The sequence below is a fragment of the Pleurodeles waltl genome, chromosome 10, assembly GCF_031143425.1.
Source record: "Pleurodeles waltl isolate 20211129_DDA chromosome 10, aPleWal1.hap1.20221129, whole genome shotgun sequence".
Classification (NCBI taxonomy): domain Eukaryota; kingdom Metazoa; phylum Chordata; class Amphibia; order Caudata; family Salamandridae; genus Pleurodeles; species Pleurodeles waltl.
Window position 1 is genome coordinate 1,032,692,852 of NC_090449.1, and position 16,628 is coordinate 1,032,709,479.

Consider the following 16,628-nt stretch of genomic DNA (forward strand, 5'->3'; position numbering starts at 1 on the left):
ATAGTGTCTGTTAGCTTTTGTAGGGCCGTTTCGTGTACCAACTGATTATTTGCCATGATGGTGGCCTGACTCTTTAATGCGTTCTGGAGGGCCTCTCTGTCTTATTTGGCTTCTCTTTTTTGGACCTCCCATACCAACTGGAGATGCCAATTGCTGAATCATATCTTCCAAAGTTGGTTTCCCTTCCATTTTATCCTTTTGATCAGTCTTCTATCGCTAATTTAAATCCCACTTCTGACACCAGTGGGCAGTGGGTATAGCGATATGAACGACGAAGGCACTCAGTTGGAAGGGTGAATGAACGTGGTTTTATTGTGGAGTATTTATAATTTATAATATTCAATGTTTATGATCTTTTGGTTGGTGATGTCCGCTGTCCTCTTCTCCCTCAGGGTTCCTGATGACTGAAGATGGTTTCCCCGACAGTGTTTCCAGGAAGACCGGAAAAAGAGGAACGAAAAGACCGGTAAGTCGAGGTTTTGTGAACTGTGAGGTATTCTCTTCGTGAGGAGAGGGGAGAGAGAGAGAGATAGAGAGAGAGAGAGAGAGAGAGAAAGAGAGAGAGATAGAGAGAGTAGAGTGTATGAGGGTCCTTTCTCAACAGAAAAGAATGAAAACAGTAGAAATGAATATGTAGGCTAGGGCGTCCAGTGAAAACACCTCTGTGGGTTTTAGTCTCTTAATTTGTCTCTATGTAATAGACCCTTCTTGTCTCCATGCTCAGTAGTGGTATTCTTGTGCCCTTCTCAATCTCCCACCTCCCTTCTTTCCTCCCCCCCCTCTACTCGTCTCCACCACCCTCCTCCCTTCCCACCATACAACAAAATTTGTCCTTTAGGCAGGACCGTACCTATCTTAGCCACGTCCCTCCAGGGATGTGGCGGCATTCAAGTTTCTTGGGACCGTCCTGTCCCGTAGTGGGTTCGTCTCGACCTGTACTTGGCTGTTTCTTCGCCGGAGTTTGGCCGTGGGTAACCCTTTTGGCTTTGCTGGCTTGCTCTCCTCCTTGCTTGTCCTCTCCTCCTTCGGCGTCTCCTGTTTTCAGCATGCGCGCTGCGCGTAGTACTTCCTCTCTGTTTAAGCTGTCGGGAACCCGGATATCAGGGTTCCTGGCTCCGGCGATTGCTTCCTCCTCCCCGCCTCTCACAGGTACGTGTTCGGGAATCCGGCCATCCGGATTCCCGATAGCCTTGACTCCGTACCCGCAGGAATCATTGGAGCGCCGTTCCGCTCCCGATTCTATGTGGGATGTAGCCGGGGAGTCCGTCTCCCGGCTACAGTAGGCTAGTGTAAAAAGAAAATGACTTAGTGGGGTGGGGCTGGCGGTATGGAAGAAGGGGGTTTTGCACCAAAAAATGACGTTAGCCAGGTTAGAGTAAAAAAAAAAAATGACTCTAACCTACCTAGAGTCATTTTCTGACTCAAAACCATCCATACCACATGACTCCTGTCTTGGAAAAGACAGGAATCATGCCCACCACCCCAATGGCCAGCATAGGGGACCAGGGTCCCCTGGGCATGGTCATTGCACCCAGTGCCATGTAGGGGGGCCCATTTCAGGGCCCCCAATGGCACCTAAAAAACAGAAATACTGACCTGTACTTACCTATACTTACCTAGGATGGGGTTCCCCATTCTCTGCTGTCCCTCTGGTGTGGGTGGGGGTTTCCCTGGGGACTGGGGAGGTCACCTGTGGGCCTCTTCCATGGTGTTCCACCATGGAAATAGGCCCACAGGTCCCCTAACGCCTGCCCTGACCCAGGTGTTAAAAAATGGTGCAAAGCAAGCTTTGCACCATTTTCTGACCCCATCCTCCCCGTGTGTGATTTTTGCAAGGGAGGATAAATAAGGCGCTAGGGCCTTAGAGTCATTTTTTGCCCAGGATCACCTACCTTGCATCTGATTGACGCAAGGTAGTTTTCCGCAGGCAAAAAATGACTTGAACTCCAATATTATGAATATGGAGTTAAGTTTGCGCCAGATTTACGTAAAACAAATGATGCAAATCCGGTGCAAAAAGAGTATAAATATGCCCCTTAATTCACAGACTTTAGAAGGATATTGACTTTCAAATTATTCAGTTTTAATGGAAGGAAGTGAAACTCACTGAGCTGTGTTGATGGTTCGAGGAAGTCTTCAAGAGGCAACATATACTGCTGAATCCAAATATTTATGTGTTTTTTTTCTCCGCAAACACTGCCCTGTTACTGCTCCAGTAATATATGTTGTTATGAAGTTTAATATATGAAACAAGTATTAACAATATTTGGCAAAGGAAATAGGTCTGGCTTTAACGTGCTAAGGCTTGGAAATAGCATTTGTGTATGCTTGTGAATGCATGCTTTACCACGTTAAAGCCAGACCTCAGGGCTTTGGAAAAGCTTGTTATCTAAATGTTTCACTTTATTAGAAATGTTTGCACACAGCAAGTGAATGGATATGTATTGTTTTCTATAGGGTGGAAAGTTCAAAACATGCATCCATGGTCTTAACAACACAGACTTTTCTGGATTTGAAGTAATGCTTCTGCTGCTGATGAGATACAAGTTGCTTTTTTGAATTTCTTATTTAAAACACATATTGGCTTGTTTATTGCATTTATTTCTGAATAGCGTAAACCAATATTCACTTTCTAGCAGTGGTGGCTGGCAACATTTAAAAGTGGTGGGGCGTAAAAGTTATGTATGACTTATATGTAGCGAGCAAAGCAAGCAAGCTTAATGGTCAAACATGGGGTATGGGGAAGGGTTGGGGCTCTTCCTTCTGAAAAAATATTGAAAAAAGATTGGCAACTGGTGCATTTTAAAGCAAATTAATTTAGTGAGAAAGCAAGGTTTATAAAGGAGTGGGGCCTTGCAAGTCTTGAAATATTAAACACATTGATATGTTCAACACTTATTGTAATGTGCAAATTGCACAGCACAATAACTTTGGGCCCCGTAAAGTGTGTGCTTGCCTGGTGCTTGCACTGAATGCAGCATCAACTTTGGAAGAAAATGCTCTGGCTTCGGGAAACACCCACAGCTGCCAGCTGCAATTAGTCATATAGAAATCTGTGCAGACAGGTCTTTAAGTGATATGAAAAAAGTAGGGGCTCTCTAAAAGGGACCATGTCAAATAAATTCCTGTGATTCCCACAGTGTGCCACCCAACTGGTATTTTGGTTTCTCTCTAAGATGTTATTGCACAGATATATAACACAACAGTTGACATACACCGAAAACTTGCCAGTACTATTGGCTTTGTCAATGGTTGTTAGCTGCTTAAGATAAATGAGTAACAACAATTATATATTATAAATAATCAACATTGGAATTGTTTCAATTCTGAAATTGTGAGACTGTGCATTAAATATTATTGAGGCCCGTGGAAGGAGTGGCCTTTAGTTAAGTGGACTTTATGTTAGATATGTATGCCCTTTTTATCTGCACATCTCATCCATCTGCACATATTCAACTACATCTCTTTCTTCTTCAGCACCTGTTTTTCACTCTCCTCCCAAATGCACTTCCTCATTACAATACCCAGAAACGTACACTGCACTCACTCACATTTAAGCACTTTATTTTCTTTGACTTTTGCCTTGTAAATATTTTGACATCTGTGCACCACCTTTTAAACACATTTATACAGAATATCAATTGCAACTGGCATACATGACCATTGTTCTGTTTGTTCTGCAGAGGGACCAAACCACTGTGTGGCACTTTGCTTTGCCTTCAGTCTCAGCACTAGACTTCTCAATCAAAGACCCTCATAAACACCTGCCGTGACTCAAAGTATGCACTATACAAGAGTAATAAGATGCACAACAAAAATACAGAAACACTACTCAACAAAATAGGTAAAACTCTTGGGGAAAGCAAGATTAAGTAAAACATGTGAAATAAAAGAGGAACTAAATCACTGACATGCGTTACCATTACATTTTGAACACTCATTGTTTGTAAATGAATTCATGGTTTTTGCATTAATGTTAAAGGCATGAATGTAGGGCCAGTCTTACTCAAATATTTGGATAAACTTCACAGGGGAACTTGGGGCCAGATGTATCATGCATTTTACCAGTCACAAACGGCCCGATTCAAGATTTGGGATGTTTGTGACCAGTAAAATGCATTTTGGTATGTACGAATATCAAAATGCGATTCAGGAAAATGTTAGCGAATCGCAATTTGGAATCGCAAATATATACTGATTCAGTATTAGGAAGGGGCGTGTTTAGGGCATCTCTTCCTAATACTGAATGGCAGCGGTATGCAAGAATGTTTTGTGACCGAAATGCGGTCGCAAAACCTTCACATTTTACCACGTACTTCAAGTAACCCATTCGGAAATGGTAAGGCCTCCCCAAGGGACCCATTCCCCTTTGTGAATGTTCAGGAAAATATTTTCTTTAGGGCAGGCGGTGGCCCCACTATCGGACCACTGCCTACTTTTAAAAAATGAAAAGAAAACTTAATTTTTTACTTTTTTAAACACATCCAGTTTTCCTTTAAGGAAAACGGACTGCATTTAAAAAAAAAGGACTGCTTTATTTAAAAGCAATCACAGACATGGTGTTCTGCTGACCCCAGCAGGCCACATCCCTGTGATTTTTGTGTTTCCTAATGGGTCGCAAATTGTGATCTTCCTCATTATTGTTAATGCGGTAGGTTGATTTGCGACCCATTTGGAAATGTAGAATGAAACTCTATGAGTTTTATACATTAGGAATAGTGATTACCTAATTGTGATTCACAGAGAATCGCAATTAGGTTATCACTATTTCTAATAATAAAACAAAAGGCTCAAAGCCTTGTTCGCCTTTTGGATCAATTTCTTGGGGGAACAAATACAGCAGCTCCACTTCAAAGAGCCCAGTGACCTGCAGCCAGGGCCTGAAGTGTCACAGTGGAGGACAAGGTACCAAATCACACATTCTTGCATGCAGGCCTACTGTGTGAGGAATGGGAAAGGCTGGGATCTATGCCTGTGAATGATGGACGTCTGGCCTCACAAAGGGATGTGATCTCTGATGCCCGAAACTGGGACGCTGACAGCATCACTGGCCTACAGAGGATACCACCATAGACTGCAATGGAAATGAAGGGCTTTCGAAAGGTCAGCCCTGCATCATGCGTCACATTGCAGAAAGTTTATTTTACTTCCCGGCTTCCATCTCCTACTTCAGAGCGAGGCAGGACAGGCAGCCTGGGACAAACATCCCAGTCTTAAATACATCACTGTGTTTAGACATACTATTGTATCTCTAAATAAATTGATCCATTTAATATTTTATTAGGTAAACATGTAAGAATTTCAGAGGGGCTCGGCCCTTGAGCCCTAATGGAGAAACAATTCTTGCATTCTAACACAAAAATGACCAGTTTAAAGCTCCTCCATCCGCCTCCACAGACTTTAATAGAATGAGCATCATTGTCACATTTTTGGTCTCCATGACATCGAATGTGATCACCAACTACGCTGCTGGACTCAGGCTATGACAGCTCAGAGTGGCTAAAATTGTGTTTTGTATCATCTGTTTCAGAAAAGTTTGACTCTCTCCTGAAGAAAAGCTACAGCAGAAGAAGACAAAGCCACCAAAAAATTGCACAGTTTCAAACCGCTCATTAAACAGAACAATTTATAATAAAAACAATTTAAAAATCATAGAAAGTGCATTGCAATTCTTGTTGCCTTTGTAAGAACTCCATTTAGATTGTTTCAAGAGCTCACACCCATAATAAACTAGGCTAATGGGACTGTTGGGAAAAGATGGCGAAAGTGGCAATGAGATCTTTAGGGGCATATTTAACAAAAGGGATGCGGCGCAGAGTGCTGCGCCACTTTTCTTGCGCCCCTTAGTGCCTCCTAACACCACCATGTGTGCGCCGTATTTAAAATACAGCGCATCATGGCGGTAGGTAGGGGACAAGCGTCAGAATTTTTTACGCTAGTCCTCCGCTTTGCAGGATTAGCGTTAAAATAGTTTACGCTAATCCTCCAAAGCACGTCTTGGCCCATTGTAACCTATGGAAGCCTCCTTTTAACGCATGCTCTGAGCAGGCTTTAAAAGTGCCGAAACAAATGACGAGCATAAATCTCTTAGATTTCTTTGTGCCTTTATTTGGCCCCACTAACCGGGGAACACACCCGTTGCATAATTTATGCCTTGCACAGTCATAATGTAGCTCAAAGGGTTCCAAAGTGGCGTGATGCATGCATTGTGCGACTTTGTAAATATGGGGCTGCGTTTTTGCCCTCCCAACGCCACATTAGCATAAAAAAATTACTCTTATCTGGCTCTAAGAGTTCTTAAATCTGCCCCTTAATTTTTGTAGATTGGTTTGTGCTGTAGTGATGACATCTTATGTTCCACTCTGAGTCACTCTAGTGTCATAAGATAATGCCACTCGTTTTAAACCTTTCGGCCAGTATTGTATAAGATTTTGAAAATAACTGCAACTGATCTGCAGTATTTTAATTCTCCTACATAATGTGTGTACGACTGACGTAAGCCACCACGGTATTATTGTCTCCAGGCGAATACCTCGTGCAAAAAAGCAAGATGAGTAGAAGCTTAAGGAAATCTGGCACAATCTGACAATCATGCAAAAGAGAAGCATTGGAAAAACCTGAAGGTCTCTGCCATTAAACCTGGCTTGGGTGATTTTTTTTTGTTTTTGTGGTAGGGGGCTGCTGCAAATGAGCGCAAACCCAGGGCCGTCACATTTGAGCAGGACTTTTAGAATTAAAATCAAGGGGCATATTTATACTCCGTTTGCGCCGAATTTGCGTCGTTTTTTTCGACGCAAATTCGACTCAAAACTAACTCCATATTTATACTTTGGCGTTAGACGCGTCTAGCGCCAAAGTTCATGGAGTTTGCATCATTTTTTTGCGTGAACACCTTCCTTGCGTTAATGATATGCAAGGTAGGCGTTCCCGTCTAAAAAAATGACTCCGATGCATATGCGTCGTATTTATACTCCCGGGCAAAAATGACGCCCGGGAGTGGGCGGGTCAAAAAAACCCGCATTAGCGCCGCTTTTTAACACCTGGGTCAGGGCAGGCGTTAAGGGACCTGTGGGCTCAGAATGAGCCCAGAGGTGCCCTCCCATGCCCCCAGGGACACCCCCTGCCACCCTTGCCCACCCCCAGGAGGACACCCAAGGATGGAGGGACCCACCCCAGGGACATTAAGGTAAGTTCAGGTAAGTATTTTTGTTGTAAGGTAATTTGTTTATTAGCTATGTTCATTAATTGCTAATAGTGTATTATTACCATTTATAGTGTAAGTATGAGTATAAGTATATGAGTATAAGTATTTATTAATTATAATTCATTAATATGTATTAGCACATTATAAGACTGAGAATGGTATATCCCTCCTCCCCGTGGAAAGTTGGTATATGGAACATTCGGGTTGGGATGGGAGGCTGCAATAGAATGTTGGTCAGAGGAGAGAAGCTGAGGAGCCGGAGGTGGGGTGATCAAGATAACTGTATGAAGGCTGAACAGTGGAGATGAAATAAAGTCTGGAACTAAAGATAAGTACTGCGTGTGGTGGACTTTATAATACTGGCGACGAGGGAGTGCGAAAGGGGGCACCATCATCTCCACCCATTGTGATGTACCTATTCATGCCTTCAGTACTAGTTAGTGAACTTTAAGCCTACAGTCCTACCAATGATCATTTGTTTGCCTATTGGTGAAGATAACTCATAATTTTGTCGAAAGGATAATCTCTTCAACATTGCCTTTATTCAACTACCTGCTTGACTCGCATTTCATCTTATCAAGCACCCATGTGTATTCCCTTCTTTCCAGGTGCATTTGGCACTGTGACATTTATATCCACTTTTGCCTATTCTGCCCTGCAGTGTTCCTCTGAATTTTGACTTCAGTGCTCCATTTGGCGAAACGGATTCTGTGTTACCTGTCTTCTACTTGCGCGGGGCATTGGATGAGTGGTGAGTGAGGCGGTTTTGGTTTGGCGGCCTGTCACACGCTGACAGGCACAGCACGGCGCACGTTGGATTTCGCTGCGACCTGTCAATTTCGTATGCGCTGACAGGCGAAACGCTGCGGACGCCGGTCAACACGCCGACAGACACGGCGTGTCAATTTCGGCGGCCTGCCAACTTCATACGCGCTGACAGGCACAGCTTTATGGACGTTGTTTTCCGACAGACACGGCGTGTCAATTTCAGCGGCCTGTCAACTTCATACGCGCTGACATGCACAGCTTTACGGACGTTGTTTTCTTCTTCCAATGTGCTGTCAAAACACAGCGTTCTGTCAGTGTTCTGTCAGCGGCCGGTTAAGCTCCCAACGCGCCGCGTTCTGTCAGCGGCCTGTCAAGTTGCGACGCGCTGACAGGCACGGCACATCGGATGTTGGAGTTAATATTAAACACGACAACACACGGCGTTCTGTGTCGGATCTTCAATCCGGTAAGCCTGTCCGTGCTGTGTGACACAGCAGAACAAACGATCCTGTAGGCATCTAGTATTCTCTACACACCGTTTCATTGTGGAAGCCTGTCAGACTAATACACGCTGACAGGCACAGCACAATACATTTTTCTGTGGACATCTAAGAATATTTTAAGGAAGATTGTAAGCATATCATCAGTAATCTGCCCTACTTGTTCTTAATTCTTAATTCATTTATGCTGCAGCATATAGGCATGTTGGGATTGATTTATTACTAAGATCGTTTCTCTGATTAAAAAAAAAAAAGGGAGGAAAACTGAATCAATAATTACCAATTTTTCGATTTTCAAGGTATATTGGATTTGTTTTAGTGTTCTCTCTTGTGATTATATTGATAATTTGTGTGTTTCACTTACTTTATTTTCTAAGTGTAATGATGGCTGCAGCGGGGATGTCCCAACCAATTCCCTTCCTGAATGATATGGGGGAACCCAACATTCCGTGGAAGGATTGGTTTAAAATTTTTGAATCCTATCTCATAGCCATTGGAGGAGACAAATTTAATCCGATTAGGAAGCAACATATTTTGCTTCATAATTTAGGAACTCATGGAAGGAAAATTTATGATTCTCTTCCAGTTCCCAATAATGCTGATGGGTTGGTACAGGATGAATATGTAACTACATGTTTGAAACTAGAGAAACAGTTTGGAGACCGTGTTAATGTTGTCCTGGAGCGACACAAATTCTTCTCTAGATGTCAAGGCAAGCAAGAGAGTGTCACCAACTATATTGCTGCTCTTAGAGGTCTATGTACGCTATGTGATTTCGGAGAACTCAATGACTCTCTCATTAGAGACCAGTTGGTCCGGTGTACCAATAATGCTAAAATTCAGGAGAAGCTTCTGCAGAGACAACCGGACCTACAGGAAGCCATTGAGATTGCGAAATCTATAGAACACACGGAAATCTGCCTGCAGGAGATTAGACACACACCTGTTGAGGAACATATAAATGAAATCTCTAGTGACCCCAGAGAAGATAAGATACTGAAGATCAGAAGTAAAGACAAATCACCCCAGCTGCATGGTAATAATAAGCCTAACTTTACTTGTTTCCGTTGTGGTAGCAGTAACCACTTGGCTAATTCCACTCAATGTCAAGCCAGAGCTGCAGTGTACAGACAATGTAATAAAAGGGGCCACTTTGCAAGAGTATGCAAGGACACATCTAGGCTGGTGGATAATAAGAAGCTAGAAGAGTCTTCCCAGTTAATCAAGAAGATTATATTACAAGTAAATTCTGATAATAGTAACTCCAATCGTTATCCAGAATGTACCATAACCATTAATAACAGGGCGATTAGGGTATATGCTGATTCATGCTCCCCATTTACCATTATCAATTCTCAGGACCTTAAGGAAATTGAAAAGGAAAATGGTATTGATTTATCCATAGCTGATATTTGTCCCAAAGGGTATAACAGGGATCCCATTTATCTAAAGGGAATGTTCTCAGGCATTATTTCCTTCAAAGGACGCTCCACCGTAGGTAAAATATATGTGGTGGAAGATGGTTCCAGTTTGCTGGGGTGGCAACACCAAAAAGAACTGGGTATAAAGCTTGACCCTAATAATCCGGATCAAGTGATTTGTGTGGAGAGTCTTAATGGTGGTGAAGCTTTTATACGTGAATTCCCAGAAATCTTCTCTGGTAAACTAGGGCTGTTGAAGAATTTTCAACATAAAATTAAGATTAAACCTAAAGCTAAAGCGGTTTCCCACAAGACGAGACCAATTCCTCACCTGCTAAAGAATGCAGTCAAAGAAGAATTAAACAGGTTGGAAAATTTAGGGATTATACAACTGGTGGATTGTTCAGAATGGTTGGCCCCCATTGTGGTTGCAAAGAAAAGTAACGGTAAAGATATCAGGCTATGTGTTGACTTGAGGGATTTGAACAGGAACATTTGGGTGGAAAGATACCCCCTACCTAGAATCCATGAAGTTCTTAGTACGATGGGCAAAGCAGCATATTTTTCAGTTCTGGACCTTTCAAATGCATACCATCAAATTGAATTACATCCTGACTCTAAGTGGCTTACAGCGTTTACCACCCCGTTTGGCTCTTTCATGTTCAACAGGATGCCCTTTGGGCTCGCTTCAGCAGCCGCTGTCTTTCAGAAAGTTATGCAGAATATCCTGGGCGGCTTACCTAACACCTTATGTTTCCAGGATGATGTTCTAGTCTATGGGGTCACGGAAGAAGAGCACAATGAGATGTTAAGAGCTGTGCTCCGGAAGTTGAAGATGGCGGGACTCACACTTAGAAGTGAAAAATGTCAATTGGGAGTGGGTTCGGTAGAGTATTTAGGTCATATAATCTCCAAAGACGGATTCAAACCGAAGTTCTCCCTGGTGGATGCGGTAAAAAAAGCTGATCCCCCAAAAAACAAGGATGAGTTACGTTCATTCCTGGGGTTGGCGGAATTCATGTCCAAATATGTTAAAAAAAATTCATCCATTTCGCATAAACTCAGAGAGTTATTAAAAAATCATACACCATTTATCTGGACGGAGGACCATAACAGTGCTTTCGAGCAAATCAAATTAGCCATAATAGAAGCTCCTCATTTGAGTAATTTTGATCATAACAGGAAGACAATTCTCACGACGGACGCCAGCAAACTAGGATTGGGCGCAACCCTATCTCAAATAGTAGATGGGGAAGAAAGAATAATTGCTTTTGCATCCAAGGCCCTAAATAATGCTGAATCAAACTACTCAGTTATGGAAAGAGAGGCCTTGGCAGTCTTCTGGGCCGTAAAACATTTAAAAAAAATTCTGTGGGGTATCCAATTTGTCTTGAGAACAGATCATAAACCCCTGGTAGATGTGTTCTCCACCAAGGGATTCAGCAACAGCACCCCAAGAATAGCCAGGTGGATATTAGGGCTCGAAAACTTTTGCTTCAATGTAGAGTACATTCCCGGTAATAAAAACACTACGGCTGATTTCCTTTCCAGATCCCCAATGGACACAAAAGAGGAGGTGGAAATTAACGAATCTCCAATACTTTTAGTGGATCTGCCTTCCATTAGTAATTGCGAATGGGAGCTAGCGTATAAACAAGACGACACCTTATCTGTGTTAAAAGAAAGAGCTAAAGAAGGGTGGCCATTATTAAGAAAAGACCTGGAAGAATCCATAAAGGACTTTTGGGAAGTGAGATTGGAAATAAATGAAAAGAATAATTTTATTCTCCGAAATGATAAAATCATACCTCCACAGAGTCTTAGATTAAAAATAATCAAACTTGCCCACGAGGGCCATTTAGGTCGCAGTCTCACTAAAGCCAGAATCAGAGAGTGCTTTTGGTTCCCCAATATGGATTCCTTAATTGAAAATGAAATTAAAAAATGTTCGGTCTGTTCTGCAAGTGACAAATCTAAACTGGTCCGCAAAACGCCTATCTCTCCGGTTCAAGTCCCCAATAAACCATGGATAAAATTAGCTTTTGACATCATTGGGCCCCTTAATTATTCAGGTCTTCAAAAAAGATTTGCTTTAGTCCTTATTGATTACCATTCCCATTGGATATCCACAAAATTCGTAAACCAAATCACTACAAATTCTGTCATTTCCTTCCTTAAAGATATCTTTGCTGTGGAAGGTATTCCTGAAACGCTGGTTACAGACAATGGGGTACAACTTACTTCCTTAATGATGAAGCAATTCCTGGACTTAGTAGGCATTAAACATCTCACCACTGCCTTGTATTGCCCTAGGGCAAATGGCCTGGCTGAACGTACCAATCGAATGATTAAAGAGTGCATCCAATTGGCCTCCATTAACCACGTTAATGTAGAGGATGCTGTCAGGGAGATGTTGTGGGCTTACCACACTACTCCAAATTCTATTACCAAGATTTCCCCTTTTATTGCGTTACGTGGCAGAACACCCTGCACCAAATTCTTTCCATCATGGCTGGGTGGTGGTAACAAAAACGAAAAGGTATTGTCTTACAGTAGTACAAAAGTAAGGATGCATCAGGACAAGTATAAACAAAGATATGACATGAAGTACGGGACTAGGATGCAAAATTGGAAGGTGGGAGATCAAGTATTAGTATGTAGACCGTTAGGTCAGGCAAGGTCGTATATGAAAGACTCTAAATTTGCAGGTCCCTTCTACATAACCAAAATAAAGAGAAATGTTGTTGTTTTAGATAATGGTCAATGCTGGAGTATGGATAGAATTGTTAAATTCTCCAATCATAACTAGTGACCACTCTATTTAGAATCCCACAGTGGTTAGATGGCATTCCGCACCTTTCAACTGTGCCTCTAGGGGACAATGAGATTTTTTTTTTTTTTTTTTTCCTCTTCCGTTCCTTCCACTCTCTTTTTTCTTTCTCTCCGTTCATTTATCTTTTCCAAGGTACCTTTCTCTCTTAGTTTTTATTATTATTGTGGGGAAGATGTGTTGTAAGGTAGTTTGTTTATTAGCTATGTTCATTAATTGCTAATAGTGTATTATTACCATTTATAGTGTAAGTATGAGTATAAGTATATGAGTATAAGTATTTATTAATTATAATTCATTAATATGTATTAGCACATTATAAGACTGAGAATGGTATATCCCTCCTCCCCGTGGAAAGTTGGTATATGGAACATTCGGGTTGGGATGGGAGGCTGCAATAGAATGTTGGTCAGAGGAGAGAAGCTGAGGAGCCAGAGGTGGGGTGATCAAGATAACTGTATGAAGGCTGAACAGTGGAGATGAAATAAAGTCTGGAACTAAAGATAAGTACTGCGTGTGGTGGACTTTATAATACTTTTTTTTTTTTTTTTTTTGTGGCATAGGGGGGCCTGATTTGTGCCCCCCTACATGCCACTATGCCCAATGACCATGCCCAGGGGACATAAGTCCCCTGGGCATGGCCATTGGGCAAGGGGGCATGACTCCTGTCTTTGCTAAGACAGGAGTCATTTCAATGGGGGTTGGGCGTCGTAAAAAAATGGCGCAAATCGGGTTGAGGCGATAATTTTGCCTCAGCCTGACTTGCCCCATTTTTGGACGCCCAAACGCCATTTTCCCCTACGCCGGCGCTGCCTGGTGTACGTCGTTTTTTTTTACGCACACCAGGCAGCGCCGGTCGGCTAACGCCGGCTAACGTCATTCAATAAATACGGCGCCCGCATGGCGCTTCAGAATGGCGTTAGCCGGCGCTAATTTTTTTGACGCAAAACTGCGTTAGTGCAGTTTTGCGTCAAAAAGTATAAATACGGGCCCAAATGCGTTCAAATACGGCTACCACAGATTCACGCACCTCCACTGTGGCCAGCATCGAAAGCATTTTATTTTATATTTACAAATCGTATTCACAGATGGCCTCTTTGACATGGGCACATCCGCAACAAACATTTTTGAATGCAGTTTTCAAAATAGAAACAAAATGAAAGATACTGGTATCATTTTGAAATGGTAAAAAACATTTTAAGATGGCCCATGGTTTGGGAGCTGGGGCAAGAGAGGAGGCTGGGGGCAAGAGAATGCTAGGTGGATGATGGAAATCATAGGGGTCAATACAAAGGGAAATGAGGATGAGAGAGAGAGGGGTAGACAAAATTGGTCCTCGTACTACTAACAAAGGTCTGAGAGCAGCACTGAACCAATAGAAGAAAAATATCTTATCAAGAGCAAGGAAATTAATTACACAACAAAGTCTTCCAATCCTAAGCAATGCTCTCTCTGTATATGTCATGTACTGCAAACAAGAGGCCAGACAGCTAGATTTGTCTGTGTCCAAGGCCTAAAAAGAACAAACATTTACAAAAATAGAGCTGGCTTTCTCATTATCATACACACATGCCCAGGCAACACTAGAAGCATAAATTGCCACGAAATTTGGAAATAGGTGTTCTAGCCAAACATTTTACTTGCAACATTGTGGTGTTTGTGGTCTGTCTGTCAAGCCTTAAACTGAAGTCACTTACAAACGTGGCAGTGTAGCCTCTTTCTGCACGAGGCATCTAAGATACTTTTGATACTGTGCAATTCATACATTAAATCATAATGTAGCACAGTGAGCTGTGAACTGCATGCAAACTGCAAGGTACAGGTTAGAAAGCTATGTTTTTTTTCCAGTCTTGATTACCCAAATTTGGCTAAAAAGGGTTTGTTTGGGTAAAAATAAATTATAATTAGTAAAGTCAATTTTACTCACTCTGTTACGTTCTGAATCCTGAGTTCATGCTTTCCCAGACCAAGTACTTTAAAAAATGTCTACCAGTATGGATGACATGTGAATCCTACACTTTGTAGTCACCTTTGTCAACATTTTCTCTGCACTGATTTACACAAGAATGATTCATTGTCTATGTATGTGTGTGTGCTGTAGAGTGCTCCAACACCAGATGCTGGTAAGAGAGGTTCTACAAAACAAATGAAATACATGTGAGAGAGGGGCTATGGAGAGATGAGAGGCACTGTGGGAGGGTGGTGGTGAGGGAAACATTGAAGAACCCCAATAAAGGTTGTCATATCCTGGTGCCCTGTAAGGCCATCATTTACTATGCTTTAAAAACTAATACAGTTGAATACATAATGAAAAATGTATTGTAGAATACACTGTTTTTGCCATATTTTCCCACGTTTTATGTTTTCTGGTACTTTTCCCTGTCTCGCAATTGAGTGACAGCACATGGAAAATGTGTGGATTGCCTGGACCTTCCAGAACTTTTTATTTTTTGTTAGAAAAGAATCCAGATCCATTCCTCTTATAAAGTTGAAACCCATGCGTGAAATTACATTGGGAGTATAACCTTGTGTTGGACTGGAAGCCAATCCAATTCCCAATCCATCATGGTGGAGTATTATTTCCTGTTTATTCATTTCCTGTTCTTGGTCATTCTTCTTCCTTAGCAATTAGAAGGGGACTAAGCAGGGGGCTGGATGCATAGCTATGCTGTTTGCCTGCTTTTTGGTCATTCCACTTCCCAGCCAGTGCTTGTGTTACTGTCTTCAGCGTTCTGTTCTCCTGCTGCCTTTATGTATAGGCCTGCCTGGATACCATAGAAGCTTTTCCTGCTTCAGACTTATCCTTCTAAGAAACTGACGTTTCTTTCAGTCTGCTGTTCAAGTCCTTCCTCCCACTCCTCTTCTCACTATGGATTCAGGGGTGGTAATAGGAAGTAACACACACACACAACTGACACACACACACCTGTCACAAACCAAGACATAACAACAGAAGGCAGTCATACACAGACACCCTGTTCAACTGCACCAGCAGACAAGTAGACACTGACAGAGTTGGCAGGCAGACTGGATCAACAGACACTCTCAGTGTGCATGTAGAAGTAACTGAGAAGGTAGCCACAGGCACAATACTCAAATGTATTCCACCTCAAGGTGGTGCTGCAGTTGGTGGCAATAATGGTCTCTTTTGCAGGAGGCTAATGATTTAGGGACAACTGGATACAGTAACAGGGTGAACGGCATGAGAGCTGTTGACAATGCACAGTGTAGATGTTGAAAATTGGGAGTGTGGGACTGATGACATTTGAGACCTGGAGTATGTAGGCAAGTGTGAGTCTTCTTGGATTTTTGAAAAGCCTAGGGAGGGGGGTGCATGTTCAGGAGTTAGAGGTGCAAAGCATTCCTTCAGGGATGGTTGATGCTGGTGTGGGAGATCAGTTGTAGGTGGTGCCAATGGTGCTACTGGGAGATTAGTGGCACAAAGGGAGACTATACCAACGCACACCAAGGGGGAGTAAATGGGGGGTATAAGTTGTAGCTTATAGGCTGCTGTCTGATTTGGGGGTGAGACTAGGTAGGTGGATCATGAGACTATGGGTGCTTGTAGGTGGAAGGAGGATGAAGACTGCCAGCATCAAAGAAAAGGAAGTGAGTGGTGGCTGGGGTCATGCGGTGAACCATGGGGAGCAGCACACTCGTCGGTATTAGGTGAGTGTTCCTTGTATGAGGATAGATTAAGTGCTGGGTGAATCGGGTGGCGGAAAAGAAACACCCATTTGCTTCAACGGTTCTAGTTGAATGTGCCTATTTGCTGGATTTATATTCTAAGCTTCATGTTTCCTTAGCACTTCCAAGATCTAGCCACTCTCTGAAGCCTTTTCTTTCATGCCTAAAAGATTACCCATTTTGGCACCTCTGAACCACAGGCAAATGTTCTTATTCAT